Source organism: Oryzias melastigma, linkage group LG15, assembly GCF_002922805.2.
Source record: "Oryzias melastigma strain HK-1 linkage group LG15, ASM292280v2, whole genome shotgun sequence".
Taxonomy (NCBI): domain Eukaryota; kingdom Metazoa; phylum Chordata; class Actinopteri; order Beloniformes; family Adrianichthyidae; genus Oryzias; species Oryzias melastigma.
The window spans coordinates 284,182-289,573 of NC_050526.1; the positions used below are offsets into that span (position 1 = coordinate 284,182).

Here is a 5,392-nt window from a genome sequence, read left to right on the forward strand (position 1 = left end):
TTACTTTAAGGGAAAATGTTTAAACACGTTTGTGTTTCTAGAATGAAATAAAAATGGATCTCCATCCTGAATATTTCTGACTAATTGGAGAACTGTTAGAAGTTATTTGGACAACAGACATGAATTCATAGAGATCCACAACATGTGCTTTCATTTCACATACACCATTTCTTCTCGTTATCTGAGTGGAAATCAAACTGTATTTACTTTTCTGTCACAGCTATGGTCATTTAGACGTCACATGATGTTTGGTAAATATTTGCTCTGACAAATCTTACACTGAGTAGTTAGCTTTCATTTCTTCAGATTCTGTTACGAGGCCTTTTCATCTCACTTTAATAATTGTGTTTACTGTCAGAAGAAAGCTTGTTTTTGACTCCTTGGGGTTTTCATGACCAGTCAGGCTGTTCTTGTAAAATCTGTGTATTTTACAAGTCTAACATTTCAATGACTTCGCTCAAATTTGACTTTGTTCCAGCTGAGATAACCACAAAACATGTTTAAATCTCTTATTTGAGATATGGATTTATCTGTGACATCTCTCAGGAATTTGTGGTTTTGATTAATAAAGAAAAAAAAAAATCAGGTGCTAATGTCAAACATATGGTGTACCACAGCTCTGTTTATCACGTCTGTGATGGTTTTATCAAATACATTTAGACCATTCCGCTTTCCTCGCTGTTGGAAAAAGAGGAACAAACATGTATTAAAAAGTAAGCAAATGATTTACTTTAGATACTGCAATATATATGAGAACGTTTCAGTTTGGCCACTAGGTGGCGATCGCGCTATAGAAGTACACTTTATATAAGAAGAAGACAACAGTATGAGAGAAAAAACGAAGTTTTAGAGCACAAATAGTTATTTTAAAAATTATTTTCTTAAAAAAATAATGCCTGTAAGCAAATAAAGATGTTCATTTAGTCAGCAATGTATTTTTTTGGGTCAACCCAGCATTAGCATTAGCTCTCCTATGGGAAATTATATTTAATGTTAGCATCAAGCTAGCGGCCTTTAGCTTTACCGATTTATTTGCTAAACCGATTTATGTCTTTTGTGAATCGATTATTGATCTATTAAGCTTAAATCGATTCAAATATGTTATTCGATTTTTTTTCAACCCAGCCCCATCAATCACCAGCTCAGTGGCCTTGTGGTAGAGTGTCCGCCCTGAGATTGGAAGGTCGTGGGTTCAAATCCCGACCGAGTCATACCAAAGACCCTAAAAATGGGACCCAGTGCCTCCCTGCTTGGCACTCAGCACTAAGGAGTTGGACTGGGGGGTTAAACCACCAAATGGTTCCCGAGCGCGGCTGTGTCTGCAGCTCACCGCTCCCCCAGGGGATGGGTCAAATGCGGAGAACAAATTTCACACACCTAGGTGCGTGACAAATAGTGGGACTTTAACTTGACTTTAACTTTAACATCTTTAATAAAATTCCACTGGGAACAGGCGCAGGTCATTTTTGACTCAGTTATGCAAGCTAGGAGTAATAGTGATATAAAAAAAACCAATACTTTTATTTTATTGAAATTAAATGAGCATTTAAATTATTTTTTTTGATCAACTAACAGAAAATAACAAGAAATAAATAATTTATGACATAATTGACTCATTGTGCTGAAAAAAAAGACAATGAGTTCTTCAAGTGCTTTTATTCTGAAAGGGTCAAATCTGCAAAAAGAATTTAAATCCTGCGTTTACACTTTTTTGCTACTTTTTTATTGATAATTTGCACAAAAAGAGCATCAAGTTTAATAATACTATATAATATGTGGACATTTTATCTGTTTGTCAAAAGGAGAGGATTAAAAAAAAGAGTGAGAGGAAGAGAACCATCATGTGTGAGGAGAAAAGATGACCTTTCTGATTGAACAACTAGCATGTTACGAACAATGAAAAGCTAATCTGTGATGATTGAGAGACTCAGTAGGAGTCAGACTAATCAATAGTCATCTCAATTTGTATAATTGCTTGAAAATGATGGTGTGTGTGTGGTTACTTAAATGGGTTGGGAGTGGTGGAAAAGGCCTCTGCATTGTTTGCATGCGTGCACACGTACAAATGACCTGCGGTTATCTCACGCTACATGATTGCCACGTTTGTGGACCGCATTGCTTCCATCGACAACCACTTTCCAGACAAAAACGGCAGGACACTCATGGTCCTCTAGAAGTGATATGCACTAATATTTGATTCATTTCAGAATAATTATGCACAGACACCATTCTGACCTGAATACTTTCTATCTCTCCATAAATCTGTGCGTTAAGGGTTTAAAACCTTCAAAATAAAAGGAAAAGGACTAAAGTTGAAGCATATACATTTTTAAAGGATTAATTAATTTACTAATAGTCAAAAATAAGGAACTTATATATAAATAAATGTAAAAAATAGACCTAATATTAAGTGTTTTTTCTGGTTTTCGTGTTGTACATTTTCATGAAAATATGATATAACGTGAATTTTCAATAATGATTGGATCAAATGACCGTCGCCTAACAAAGACTTTGCTAGCTAGAACATAAATGTCCAGTCCATTCAAATTATGCACTAAATAAAAAGTAATTAAACATAAATGAAAAAAAAAGTAGAAATATATTAAGTTGGCTCATAGCAGAACAGACTGTCCCTTTTAAAATAAATTAGGAATTAACAGCCTTAAAATATCCGTGTGGCAACAGGAACATGTTCCATTTAACTGAGTGGGTGTTTTAGTAATTTTATTATCCAATATTTTTTTGAGAAATTGACTGAAAAGTGGTTTTAGTGAGTTTATATCCTGAAACCCTATTGCTTTTGCTATTTATATTCAAAGTATTTTATTCTATTTTTGCTTAATTGGTTTGATAACCCAATAAATTATAAATTTAGGTTAATTAAACAAATGTTTACCCTTTAGTAAATTTCTCTACATGAACTAAACATTTAATAAAAATCCATTTACAGAATTAAAAGGCTTAGAAAATATTATTTGTTGATATGTTAGTTTTATTTTCTAAGCATAATATTGATCAGGATGTGTGTTATTTAATAATCAGTGAACATTTTATGTACATATAGTACATAAATGCTTTAAAAGGTTTTTTGTGAGACTTGAAAATCTACTTTAGGTCTCATCCTTCTGTATTTTTAATAGAATTTTTTTTTTAAAGAAATCCCCCTGTTGCATTGTCTCTTGGCAAACAGAACATGAAGGAAACAACGTCGCCAAAGCCTCCGGCACCAACAAGCTGGTGGATTTCTGACAGAGAAAAGGTTGGGAAGAGGAGGAGACCCTTACGTACGGAGGGAGTTGTGGTGACCCCATCAACTCGGCTGAAAACAGCAGAGCTGCAGTGCAGGCTTCATTTAGGGAGGAGGAAGAGAAGTAGGGATGCCGGGGCACCAACTAAATCAAGAAATGCTGCCTCAGCTCTGAAAGCCGTTATAGGTCAGTAAAAGGAAAATTTGAAAGGGAAAGAATTGAGAAACGAAGGACCTTAAAGAAAAAGAAGTATCTCACTTTGAAGATGAACATTTACAGCTTTGTCATATTTAGTTTCTATTACTGGAAAATGATAACGAACTGTCCTCCAATGATGGAGTCAAGATATTCAAAATGAAGAAAAGTAGAGATTTCTTCTGACCTGCTGTCTGTCAGACGGTCCTGAAGCTGCAGGTGGATCCGTTCAGTTCTGGTGGAACTCGTCTCTGTTTCAATTACAAATTCATTTATCTGACTTCAAACAGCCAAACTCCATATTTAAGAAACAGCCTGTGGCATAATATCAAACTCAGATTTGCTTCAAAATCTAAATTTTTCCTCATTTAAGTGTTTGGCTTCTTACTGGTCCAACAAAAGCCACAAAGTCCAACTTCAATGTTTGCAAAAGTACTATTTAAAGTTTTCTGGCCATTAAGCCTTTTATTTATAACATTTAGCTTTTAAATATTTACAACCATTAAATGAGAAATTGTATATTTTTCCATTTAAACAACTTCTGACAGCGGCACATACACATTCCTTTCAAAATAAAATGCTTACCTTTTATTTCTTTAAAGCCAATGGACGGACAAAGGAGCTCCATCTGGCCTGAATAACTTTTAATATTTTATTTTGACTTTCAGATCTCATAACTTAGTTTCTATCAAAGGGACTAAAGTTCTGTGCAGATAGCATAAAAATAAATATTTAATAAATTACATCCAAGTCTCCAAACCTACACCTTAATAATAGATGTTAATATATAGATTTTTAGATTCTTTTGCTGTTTTTCTTATCCTGACTTCATTATTTCAAGCTCACTCACAGCAGGTTTGAGTTTGTAATGATCACAGCTGTTTCTGTTTGGGTTAGTGATTGTCCTCAGTGCTGCTGACTGTGTGGTTTGAGTCATTTCATGTTCGTTCTCGTGTCTTTTAACTTTTGTGTTTCATTTACAAAGACTTGGAGGAGTCATTGGGCAGAATTGAGGTGCAGGACCTAAAAGTATGATAGAAAATATGTTAATATGTATTAAATTATAATACGGATATGTCTGAAATCGCACCCTAATCCCTAACAACTTAAAAGTTGTTTAGTGCAGACCCGTTATTCAATAGGAGCACCCAAAAAACAACAAGTTGGGGACACATAAAGTGTCCATTTTGATGTCTCTTTGACAAAAAGTTAATATGTGATGAGTTGAGAGTGTGAATTTTCTGAAATCATTGCCAAACTAAATCCAATGAAAAACACAAGACTTGCTGTGTATGTTTTGTTTGAACATTTGATAAATTTAAGTATTAGCGTTAAACTTTTTACCCTAAACATACATCAAACCTGTGGAGAAGCAAATATTTAGAATAACCGTCTGAGTACATCACAGAAATGAAGGAAAGCTCAAGTGAAACAGTTGCTGGCAGCTTTTATTGGCATTAAAACAAACACAAAGCTCATTATTTATCATTGTTGTGGTTTTAGGTTTATATTATTTTGGTCCACAAAACCATCATTGCACCTCAAGCAGAATTTGGACCAATTTGTCTTCTGTGTTCTGACACCACAATGATAATGCTGTTCACTCCAAGCACGCTTCCAGCAAAATCCCATTTTCACTCATTCTGTTTCCCTTAAAAGTAGCAAGCCAACGTATAAACCCGACATAAAGTTGATTCTGTGGCGCCATACAGAAGAACAGGTACCGCTCTACATCTGGTGGGTTTTCATTATGCTAATGTGTCTCGTTGGCTCCCTCACTGGCATTTACCTCCTTATTATGCTCCTGCAAGAGAGTAATGAGAGGAAGGAAATGCCTCACTTCAGCTCCTCCAGCCTCGAGAGGCTCCACCTTTACATACTGTGAAAGAGGAATGAATTTTGGAGGGGAGAGGCAGCACGGGGGGGGGCATGTGGAGAGCAGCTAAAAA

At 35.2% G+C, this 5,392-nt stretch overlaps 1 protein-coding gene across 1 annotated transcript in view; it reads right to left on the reverse strand.

The window, feature by feature from the left end:
• slc8a1b (solute carrier family 8 member 1b) overlaps nt 1–4,317 on the reverse strand; it is a gene marked incomplete in the record, with an annotated part of 193,414 nt that extends 189,097 nt beyond the window's left edge. The window contains 1 exon segment of the mRNA XM_024296556.2: nt 4,124–4,317.
• Nucleotides 4,318–5,392: the final 1,075 nt, after the last annotated feature.